The following is a 12,578-nucleotide window of genomic DNA, read 5'->3' as shown; positions in this document are numbered from 1 at the left end:
CGCAAGACCCAGCGGGGGCCACCCGGGTCCCAGAGGCACAGGGGGCTGCCTGCAGATCACCCGCACAGAAGCCACCTGAGGCACCAGACCCGCCCAATCCCTATCGCAACGACCCGGCGGGGTTGCCCCGGTCCAAGAAGCACAGGGGGCTGCCCGCAGATCACCCGCGCAGAAGCCGCCTGAGGCACCGGTGTCAGACCCACCAACTCTACAAACCTTTGTCCCAGAGACACAGGGGGCTGCCGGCAGATCACCCACACAGAAGCCGCCTGAGCATGGACACTGTGGACCCAACAGCTTCGATAGAGGCAGAGACAGAAAAGAATCACACAGAGCCACCACCGCCCAGCCCAGCCCGCAACCACCCCAACTGAACTTGGATTGCAACAACAACTGATGACCTATAACACAGAAACAACTAGCTCCAGGGTGAGTACCCCACAGGGGACAGTGTATCCCTCAAGGGAGACCAGAGCTAGAGGGAATCCCCAGACCCTGCCCCAGATTGCCTACCCCAACACCCGGACCACAGGACCCACTAAAACTGGGAACTGTTTGAGAGCTCCACCAGCCCGTGGAGCACACTTAGCCAGCCAGGCTAGAGCAATAGCACCCCTGGAAGGGAGCTTAAATGCCCAAGCCAGGAACAGCGCCCCGGGTCAAGACTACCAACAGTAGAAGAAATTTGAACTGTGTACCCCAGGCTGTATAACCTAGGTGGTATACACATCAGCACAGGCCTAACGAGCACGCTCCAGGTGGGGGCCGCAACCAGACCTGGGGATCCGGCGCCTGAACAACACAACCAACTCCTCCCAACTGAAGTCAAAAGCTGAGCATACGCCTCAGCAGAGGGGAGAAAAACAGGGAACAGCACTTCCCGGGAAGCACGCCTGTGACAACAAAAGACCTGGAGGCTCAGGACAAGAGAAGCCCAAACCCCACCAAAACTCCACCAATATACTCTAGGCTGGGAATTGGGCAACACAGGCTGCCAGTACCTGATAGTAAGCAGGAGCTCAGGATGATAAGGCGGCTCAGCAGTAGACTGATAGTCTTGGATGTATGAGGCCCTGGATCTGATTCCTCAGCATCACAAAAGCAAAAAGGGTCAGAAGTGGCACTGTGGCTCAAATGGTAGGGTGCCAGCCCTGAGCTGAAGAGCTGAAGGACAGCACCCAAACCTAGAGTTCAAGCCCACAACCAGCCCAAAACAAACAAACAAAAACACACCAGGAGCCCATAGCAGACTCCAGTATCTGGGAGAGTACATCCAGAGCATCTGATCTTCCCAAGAGCACCCGTAGGAGCAAACACAAGCAGTCTAGGCTGCTCAACCCTTCCAAAGGAGGGAATTGCCAGCAAGCTACAGCAGAGAGCTGAGAATCCTAAGTAAGTCAGAATAGCAGCTGGAAATAGGCTCCCAACAGAACCCAGATCAGGCACAGACTCTCTCTACCAATACAGAATCAGCAACCAAGCAAAGACAGACACACCAAAACAAAATTGAAGAGCAGTCTCCTAAACCCCCATGCGAAAATCACAGAGAAAAATTACAAGGTTTACCACCACCCAGGACAGCAAGCTAACCTCAATAGCCAGCAGCCACGCAGGGGAGAGCCCCAGTGGGAGCAAAGCAGGAATGGAAGACAAAAGCTACATCCAAGGGCTACTGGAGGCAATGACTCAAGAAATAAAGCGAGAAATTGATCAGAAATTGAAAGAGCACAAGGATGAACTATCCAAAGAGATACAGGATATCAAACAAGAGATGCATGCAAAAATAGAAGCTGCACAGACCTCAGTAAGAAGTGAGATAAATGCCAAATTAGAGGTAATGCATACTGAGATCAGTACTATGAGAACCAACATTGAATCCATAAAGGGATCCATTTCCTCCATGCAAACCACAATAGAAGCCATGGTCCACAGAGTGAATGAAATGGAAGATAGAGTGTCAGATACAGAAGACAGAATACACCAACTGGACCAAAAAGTGACAGATATGCAAAAATCACTCAAATTAAACCAAAGGGAAATTCAAGAGCAAGCAGATAATGCCAAGAAATTTAACCTTCGTATAATTGGAGTGGACGAAGGTGAGGAATTCCAGAGCAAGGGAATGCAACACCTATTCAACAAGATAATCAGTGAAAATTTTACCCACCTCAAAAAGGAGCACCTTACCTACATAACAGAAGCATATAGAACACCCAACAAGCAAGATCCCAGGAGAAACACTTCTAGACACATTATAGTAAAAATGATAGATCTGAATAATAAGGAAACAATCCTGCATGCAGCAAAAATGAAGAAGGAGCTATACTACAACGGGAAAAAAAATTAGAATCACTGCAGATCTCTCCACACAAACAATGAATGCAAGAAAAGCCTGGGAAAGCACCATATGAGCCCTGAAAGCCAATAACTGCCAACCCAGACTGATATACCCGGCAAAGCTAGCATTCACATTCAATGGAGAACTGAAAACTTTTAATAGCAAAGAAAAACTAAATGAATACATAAACATTAAGCCAGCATTACAAAGAATTCTAAGAGGGGGGACACAACCTGAAGAAAGCAACCAGGAACTGGGACCTGCCCCACATAGGCATTACTCAAAGTCTAACTGAGCAAGCACAGGAGGAAAGGAAAGAAGAAAAACTTAGGAAAACGGAATGGCAGGGACAACAATGCATCTCTCTATACTTTCTCTTAATATAAATGGGCTGAATTCACCAATTAAAAGAAAACAAACTGAGGACTGGATCAGAAAACAAGACCCATCCATCTGTTGCCTTCAAGAGACCCACCTCTCAGCCAAACATACAAACAAACTCAGAGTGAAGGGTTGGAAAAGGATCTACCAATCAAATGCCACCAGTAAGAAAGCAGGTGTAGCTATCCTGATATCTGACAAAATAAACTTTTCATTAAAATCAGTACAGAAAGACAAGGACGGACACTGCATATTAATACAGGGAACAATCCAAGAGGAGGATATTACCATCATCAACTTATATGCCCCAAATATTGGTGCACCCCGATATGTTAAACAAATGCTCTCAAACTTACAGAATAAAATAGATCCCAATACGATAATACTAGGAGACTTTAACACACCACTCTCACCAAAGGACGGGTCTATCAACCAAAGGATTGGCACAGAAGCTACCGAATTAAGTGAGGCCATACTTCAAGCGGAATTAACTGACATCTACCGGGTATTTCACCCTAAAGCAACACAGTACACATTCTTCTCAGCAGCTCATGGAACTTTCTCCAAAATAGACCATATCATAGTTCATGCAAGGAACTTAAGCAAATACAAAGGGATCGACATATCCCCTGTATCCTATCTGACCACAGTGGAATCAAGCTAGCTCTCAATAACAAAGCATACTGCAGAAATTTCTCTAATACATGGAAATTGAACAGCATACTCCTTAGCAATACCTGGGTAACGGAAGAGATCAGAGAATAAATAAAGCATTTCCTACAACTCAATGAAAATGAAAACACCTCACAAAGAAACTTTTGGGACACAGCAAAAGCAGTCCTGAGGGGCAAATTCATTGCCCTCAGTGCCCACATCAAGAGAATGGAGACAGACCAAGTAAATAATCTCATGTTGCAATTAAAACAGCTAGAAAAACAAGAAAAAATGGAACCTAAAGTTACTAGACGAAGCCAGATAACCAAATTAAGAGCAGAGATTAACCAATTAGAAAATCAGAAAACTATAACCAAAATAAACCAAACAAAAAGCTGGTTCTTTGAAAAAATAAACAAAATTGATGGCCCATTGGCAAGATTAATTAAAAAAAGAAGAGAGGAAACTCATATTAACAGGATTAGGGATGCCATGGGAAAAATCACAACACGTGTCCAAGATGTCCAAACAATTCTAACAGACTACTTTCAAAAGTTATACTCTCTAAAGGAAGAAAATCTGGCAGAAATGGATGCATTTTTAGAGAAATACAAGTTGCCCAAACTGAGCAAAGAAGAAGTAAACCAATTAAATAAGCCAATATCCTATAACGAGATACAGGAAGCTATCAAAAGTCTTCCAACAAATAAAAAGCCCAGGACCAGATGGATTCACAGCAGAATTCTATAAGACCTTTAAACAAGAACTAATACCCATACTCCTCAAGCTCTTCAGAGAAACAGAGAAGGAGGGAGCTATCCCAAACTCATTCTATGAAGCCAATATCACACTCATCCCCAAACCAGGCAAAGACCCAACCAAAAAGGAGAATTACAGGCCAATTTCCTTGATGAACACAGATGCAAAGATCCTTAACAAGATTCTAGCTAACAGAATCCAGAAACACATAAAAAAATTATACACTATGACCAGGTAGGCATCATCCCAGAGACTCAGGGATGGCTTAACATACATAAGTCAATAAATGTAATCCAACACATCAACAGAGCCAAGGTCAAGAATCACATGATTATCGCCACAGATGCAGAAAAGGCCTTTGATAAAATTCAACATTCATTCATGCTAAAAGCTCTGAAGAAAATAGGAATAGAAGGAACATTTCTAAAAACAATAAAAGCCATTTATGACAGACCAATAGCCAATATTATACTTAATGGGGAAAAGCTACAACCAATTCTCCTAAAATCAGGAACAAGGCAAGGATACCCACTGTCTCCACTCCTCTTCAATATTGTCCTGGAACCCTTAGCCAGGGCAATAAGGCAAGAAAAAGACATTAAGGGGATCCACATAGGAAAAGAAGAAGTTAAACTATCCCTTTTTGCAGACGACATGATACTATACCTCCACGATCCCAAAAACTCCATCCACAAACTCTTAGAAATCACAAATCACTTCGGCAAAATAGCAGGATACAAAATAAACCCACAAAAATCAGTGGCCTTCCTGTACACTGACAATGTACAAGAAGAGAGGGAAATAAAGGGAGCAACCCCATTCCCAATAACCTCCCAAAAAATAAAATATTTAGGAATTAACCTAACCAAAGATGTAAAAGAACTATTTAATGAGAACTATAAAAAGTTAAAGAAAGAAATTGCAGAAGACACTAGGAAATGGAAAGACCTCCCATGATCCTGGATAGGCCGACTTAATATAGTAAAGATGGTAATACTTCCAAAACTAATATACAAATTCAATGCAATTCCTATTAAAATCCCAATGACGTACATCACTGAAATACAGAAAACAGTCCAAAAATTCATATGGAACAACAAAAGACCTAGAATAGCCAAAACAATTCTAGGGGATAAAGACAATATGGGAGGGCTGTCCATGCCGAACTTCAAACTCTACTACAGAGCTATAATAACAAAGACAGCATGGTACTGGCACAAAAACAGACCCGAAGACCAATGGAACAGAATAGAAGATCTAGAAATAAATCCACAGGCCTACAGCCAGCTGATATTCAACAAAGGAGCCAAAGACATACATTGGAAGAAACACAGCCTCTTCAACCGCTGGTGCTGGGAAAACTGGGCAGCCACATGCAGAAAACTAAAAGTGGACCCCAGCCTATCACCATGCACCAACATCAACTCAAAAAGGATTAAAGACCTTAACATTAAACCTGAATCTCTGAAACTACTGCAGGACAGAGTAGGAGAGACACTTGAACTAATAGGCACAGGAAGGAACTTCCTGAACAGAGTCCCAGGGTCACAACAAGTTGGAGAGAGACTCGACAAATGGGACTACCTTAAAATAAAAAGCTTCTGCACAGCTAAATCTATCGCAACCAAGCTAGAAAGACAACAAACTAATTGGGAAAAAATATTTACCAGCAATATATCAGACAAGGGGTTAACATCCTGTATATACAGGGAACTCAAGAAACTAATCCCTCCCAAACCTAACAAACCAATTACTAAATGGGCAAGGGAACTAAAGAGGGACTTCTCAAATGAAGAAATAAAAATGGCAAAGAAACACATGAGGAAATGTTCATCATCCCTGGTGGTGAAGGAAATGCAAATAAAGACAACCCTGAGATACCACCTTACCCCAGTCAGAATGTCCCACATCCACAAATCAGCCAATGATAAATGCTGGAGGGGATGTGGAGAAAGAGGAACCCTATTACACTGCTGGTGGGAATGTACAACCACTTTGGAAAGCAGTCTGGAGGGTCCTTAGAAAGCTAAAGATTGACCTCCCTTACGACCTGTTTATTGCAGCACTATTCACAATAGCTAGGATATGGAAACAACTCAGATGCCCCACCACAGATGAATGGATCCAAAAATTGTGGTATCTATACACAATGGAGTATTATGCAGCCATTAGAAATGACAACATAATGGCATTTGCAGGGAAATGGATGGAGCTAGAAGGAATCATGTTGAGCGAGGTAAGCCAAGAGCGAAGAGACAAATGGTACATGGTCTCCCTGATAAGAGAATGCTAAATCCAAAATGTTAGGACATACGACAAAACCAACAGGACTTAAGAAACAAAGAACTCCCACTCATCTGATCGAACCACTACTAAATATCCCCATGCTGCTGATCACATGTATGGTGTATAACACGTAAACACCGTTATATGTTATAGACTGTGATAGACAATTTGCTCCAGGAAAGTTAGAATGAACTTGTGACTTTAAATGAGCATCATTATTCCATAATACTGTGAAATTTGGGAAATTATGTAATCACTTAATCACAATCAAAAAAAAAAAAAGAACTCGGGGAAGGTAGGGAGGGAAGGGATGGTAGGGGGAATACAATGGAGAGGGTAACAATGCTCAATAGGAAGTGTACTTATTACCTCACTCATGTAACTGTAACCCTCTGTATAGCATCTTTAAAAAAAATCAGGTGGAATGTAGAAGTAAGTTTTGACTATTACTTTAAGTGGAAATATACAACTGAAAAGGGGTGGGTAGGATCAAGGCAAAAGAGGTAGATGAATGAAGAGGAGAGGGGAACATTGTAGTCAAGAATTCAATGTATAGCCTACAAAATCAAAGGAGAGAGAGGGGAGTGCTGGGTAGGTGAGGAATGGGTGAGAAACTTGAAAGTAGTGATGTTGATCAAGATGAATGTATTGTAAACTGCTTTGTTAAACAGCAGGCAACTCTTTTGTACAGCTACCTCAAGTCAGTAAAATAAATACAATAAATATATACTTAGGAGAAAATGCAAGTTATGGCAATTCTCTTGAAAAATCAAATACAGGAAATAATTTAAGGAAACTGTAATAATGGATTACTCCATTTTTTTCCCTTTCACAGAACTATGCCTTGTATCTCAGACTTGCTTATTGTGGCTAAATAAACACTCTACTATCCAGAAAAAATAAATAAAAAATAAAAAATAATGAAAACAAAGTACTACTTTAAAAAAAAAAAGTAATTTGACCTTCACCATGGTAATGAAGTATGTTTCTGATGTTAATTAAATAACTGAAGCCCTTGTGGTATCCTTGTGGAACAGATCTAGGCTGAATACCAGTTTCTCATCCCTAACAGTTTCACCATTATTAGGACAACCAGCCACCCCTGAGTGAAGCTTAAAGGGACTGGAACATGGCTATCAAAGTACTTAAATTTCAGTATTTTAAAGAATAGTAAAGGCATAGTACAAGGCCTTTCATCTGTGAACATGTTAAATAACATTTCCATATATTTCACATTTATTAAGAAAAAAGGCATAGCTGTGTTCCTGATTTCACTAAAGAAGCCTAGGATTTTTGCTCAAAATTTAGCACATTTGAGTCCTATGACTCACTTGTTACATCTAATGCCTACGAACCAGTGGTACACAGATCTGCACATAAGAATTTTATATTTACTGTTTCTAAAACAGACTTATGAGTCTATCTCCCTCTAAAAATAGGGGGAAAGCCACACATAGAAAGTTTTTAGATAGTGCTCAGTACTTCCAAACTTTTGGCCCACAAAATTACCAGGCCTCTCTGCCAACCGCAGGCCTCTCCACAGGACTCTGCAGGCCTCACCCTCCCCGCAGGCCTCTCCTCAGGCCTCTCAACAGGCCTTCCCTGCTCTACTCCAGTGGTTGCCTCTTGCAGTCTTTCTCTCCACCCCCACTCCTTGGAAAACACACCCAATATATAGGCTGCGCCCCTCCCACACTCCAAGATCTCCAACAGTTTCAACCTGCCACTCATGCCCCTCTCCCAAGGCACCCACTGTCCCACCCCATCCAGTGGCCTAGCCCAAGGGCCAGTGATGTCAGCTGGTCTTCCCGCCCTGCTGGTTCTTACATTCCTCACTGGTTTTCATGTCCAATCAAATCATTGATTTTGACATCCTTCCTTTGGGCCAAATCCTAACCCCCCTCCATACACACATTGAACAGGCTTAAAATGCAAATTTAACAGATAACAAAGAGGGATAAGCATAGAAACAAACTAATTAACACTTGCTAAGTCTTATCCTTAAGGGATCCTCTGAGTGTCTCTGAACAGTCCATCTTGCAGCCTTCTTTGTATACTGTCCCACTGCCTGTTTCACTTGAGCATGTTGGATCCAGTGCTGTTTCTTGCAACTTTAATAACCGATGGTATAGTTAGCACTACCAAATAAGGTCTTGCCACTTGGGATCCAATTCAGGAGCATGATGCCTTTTTACCCACACCAGCTGTCCAGGTGAGAAAGAGTGGGTGGAGTTGTTCTCAGAAGGTCAGTGGGCCTTGGCTACCAAAGGATAGGCATATAAAATAATATGTTGCAAAGCCTGCAATGACTGTACAAGATTGTGGTTAGACATTTCTGTTAATGTAGCTTCCCCAAGTTTAGGAACCAAAGCAATTGGTCAGCCATAGATTATTTCTAACAGAGTGAATCTCCAAACATAAGGGGTGCATCTTGCTCAGAGGACAGCGAAGGGGACAAGGCTTACCCAGTCATCGCCAGTCTCTGAAATTAAAGTTTCCTTTAATGTCCTATTCATTCTTTCTACTTATCCTCAACTCTGAGGTGTATAAATACAATGCAACTTCTAATTTATTCGTAGGGCCTTAGCTAATAATTGAGTAACTTGGGCCTTGAAAGCCAGGCCACTGTTGGACCCCACTGCAAGGGGTAACCCAAATTGAGGAATTAACTGTTGCCTGAGCAGTTTCTGTTTTTGTCAGGAATGCTTCATCCCAGCCTGAAAAGTGTCCACTAGTACTAATGATACCAATAACCATACTTTTCAGGCTTTACCTCCATGAAGTCCACTTCCCAAAATTCACCAGGTGAGGATCCTCACTTACCCATCTTCTCCACATGTTCCAGCTTCCCAGCATTTACCTGTTGGTAACTTTCTACATATATTACATAAGCTTGGCAGGCTGAGGCCCCACTCATTTTCAAGACAGTTTTAGTGGCCCAGGGCAATTTACCAGGGTGACAACCAGATATGAACAGAAGGCTTGAGCCTGTAATCATCTTTTGCAAGTGCAGTCTCCACATTTGCATACTTTTTACCATTGTTTTTCATGCTTCTTCCTTTAATCTGAATGACTAGTAGCTCTAGACACTCCACTGGTTTTAGGGTGGCCTCCCAATAAGCTTAGTTGTTTCCCTGAACCTCAAGGGTCTCTAATTTCTTTACCACCTGTTTAGTACTCTGAACCTCAGTCTGGAGTTTGGAGACGTTTATTTTCCTCCTCTTTTTCTCTCAAGCTCATTTTCATAACCTCAATCTCTTTCTCAAAGGCCTCCTTAATTTGCAAGTGTTCTGCTAGGGTAAGTAACAGAAGAGTTCCTTCAATTGTTCAACTGTTGCTGCAGCCTGCTACTCCTTCTCAGTACCTTTGCTTGCTCTTCAGTTCCTCCTGTAATATCTTAACAATGCTTTGAGCAGGTTTTCAGCAACACCACCTGTTCCATTGGGACATGCTGCTTCTGCTTTAGACTTTGTATGGCAAGGACTCAGCAGTCTGTTTGGCCTTTTCCTCTAGTAGCTTCTCTTTCTCCTTCTTCACTTTGGTGTATTTTTGTAACAAATCTTTCAACTATTTGTTTAGCTTTTCTGTTTTTCTGCCTAATACTCTTTCCATTTCTCAGGCATTCCCCATCAGAGCATGTGTGTCCATTAACTCTTTCTGAAGAGTGACAATTTCCTTGAGCTTGTTGTTTTCCTGCTTGCGTTTCTTGGCCTCTTCTTCTCTAACATGGAACTTCTGTGTCTGCTCTACTAATTGCTCTTTCAGTTCTTTCTCTGTTGCTTTGAATTTCTGCTCACACTCTTCAAAGCTGATAATCGGCATGTACTTCAGCCTAATACATTCTTATATCATATCCAGCACCTTCCTCTGGGCCTTGATTTCTGCATGCAGCATCAGGAGCTCCTCCTAGCCTTGCTTGTAGTCAGCAAGGATGGCAGCATTGGCATCCTGAGTTTCCTTCAGCCTCTGACCTGTGGCCCCCCCGATTTGGTCTTGTGTTCACCCAGGCTGAGGTACTTGGCTTTTATTTGATTCTGAGTATCTTCCAGGTTCCTTTTGAGGATTTCATTCTCATCTTCTCATAAATCAGGAACTTTTACAACTTTTACAAGTTCCTGATTTGTATCTCAAATCTTGTCTTCATGTCCAATAATTCTCTTAGTTTTCTCCAACTTGCTATCGGTGCATTTTTAACCTCTTCATGGGTTTTGACTGGCACATACTGGAGGTTCAGTCTTTTTCAAGCCAATGTTTTCAGACAGGAGTGCATGAATTTTTTCTTCACCACATTTTTTGTTAAGTTCAGAGAGCTGATTTTTAAGTTCAACAAGGTTGGATTTCAGAGTCCTAAGTTCCTTTCGATGTTTCTCAGGAGATAAGCCACATATCCCAGATGACCCCTTGAAGAGATCTCAGATGACTTCTCAGGGAAGTAACAGATGACCTCTCAAGAAGATCCCAGATGACCTCTCAAAGAAGTCCCAGATGATCTCTTGGGGAGGTTGCCAGAAGACTGGTAGCCTTCTCTTTCCAGAGATTTTCTGACCTTTAAGGAAAAAATCTCTATTTGTGATAATCTTTCCCTAGCATCCCACTTGGCATCATGTTATCAAAGGATGCTTAGCTTTTATCCTCTTCTTTATGGGAGAGCAGTTCCTCTTGTGAGCTAAATTCTTGTGAGGTACTATAGGAGAGTTTTAGCATGGGTGTATGCAGGTCCCCCTCTCCATTGGGGGACATCATTTCTAAACGGGCCCCACCCAGCAGCTCCTTTGTCCCTGGAGCCTCTGGGGAGCCATGACTGGAGACAGCCAATGGACCTGGAAACTCTGATGCCCGTGGAGAAAACAATAAGTTGATGTGGGTCACTGATGTTGACTGGTCCCTTTTGGAACTCTCAAGGGTTGCAGGAAGTTGTAGTTTTCTGTGATGCTGACAGGACTTCAAGCACTTCCTCCTGCAATAGTATAAAAGGAGACACAGCAAAACCAAAAGAATGAAAGCCATTCCTCCTAGAATGGCCAAAAAAAAACACCGTGTGGTATGTGGTAATGTCTTGTGTGGTGACGGGCCCTGGGATGGGAGGAGACTACTACTGCTACCCAGTATCCCAGCTGGGGAACAATGTACACGCCAGCTGGTTGCCTTCTTGGTGCACCAGCCCTAGGCTGCTCTTCAGCCACGTTCCCAGCTTCTGATCAAAACGCCATGTTGCAACATAAGCATTGTGCCTCAGACTGCTCTGCACGGAGACATAGATGGGGCCGTCCACCAGCACTGGAGTCCCGTTACTGCTGAGCAGGTGCACACCGATGGCCGTGACCGGGGTCAGATCATACCTGGTGCTGTTCCCTGTTCCATTTCCGTCCAGTCCTCTCAAACAGGGAAAAGCTGTCCACCTCGGAGGTGGAGCTGGCGGCTGTGAGGAAGGCCATCAAGTCACTGTAGCTGGCATTCTCGGGCAACCTCAGGGCTCTCCTCTGGAAATGGACGCGAGGCTATGGCCGGGAGCCTTGGAATCCTGATACTATTTGGAAAATATCGTCATAGACCATCAGAGTAGCAGACCTTTCTGGAAGCAGGCCGAGGCTCAGTGAAGAAAATACAGGTAACCAGAGAGGCTTCCATGGGGCCGACTTTGGCACATCAGCATGCCTCCTGTTGTTGACAATCAGCTGATACACTGGAACTTGATGAAGGCGGTGCCATCTGTTCCCGCTGTGCCCGAGGCCATGGAGACCTGGTTGGCAAACATCTCAATGAGCGCATCAGCAATGGGCTGGTGGGTGCTGGCGTCACTAATGTGGACCTTCAGTGTCACCTCTTGGGCTCTCGCGCCGGGCTCTCGCAGAGTCTTGGTCACCGCCTTCCAGACGTGGCAGCCCAGCAAGCAGAGCAGCAGCGCCGCGGACCTGCTCATCTCTGCACCGCCGGGCCGCGGGCGGCTCGGGGTCTGCACCAGCGGGCCCGGCAGGGGCGCGTCACGGGCGGCCTGGCGCCGCGCCTCCCTCCATGGGGCTGGCTCCGCGCGCGCGCCGCGCCCGCTGATCCCCGCGGCCCCCGCCGCCCTGGCCCGGCTTCTCCTTAGAGCCCCAGCCGCCGCCGCCGCCGCTCCGCCTTGGATTGTTTTTTATATTGTTCGCATAGAGATCTTTCCTCA

The 12,578-nt window shown here is 44.0% G+C and overlaps 1 pseudogene; it reads right to left on the bottom strand.

Moving 5' to 3' along the window:
- Positions 1-10,865: 10,865 nt before the first annotated feature.
- LOC138805035 (protein FAM171A1 pseudogene) lies at positions 10,866-12,338 on the bottom strand (annotated as a pseudogene).
- Between the last annotated feature and the right edge of the window lie 240 nt (positions 12,339-12,578).

Source organism: Dipodomys merriami, unplaced genomic scaffold (genome assembly GCF_024711535.1).
Source record: "Dipodomys merriami isolate MVZ:Mamm:240054 unplaced genomic scaffold, mDipMer1.0.p SCAF_380, whole genome shotgun sequence".
In the NCBI taxonomy this organism is placed as follows: Eukaryota; Metazoa; Chordata; class Mammalia; order Rodentia; family Heteromyidae; genus Dipodomys; species Dipodomys merriami.
This window is presented reverse-complemented; position numbering and strand designations above follow the sequence as displayed.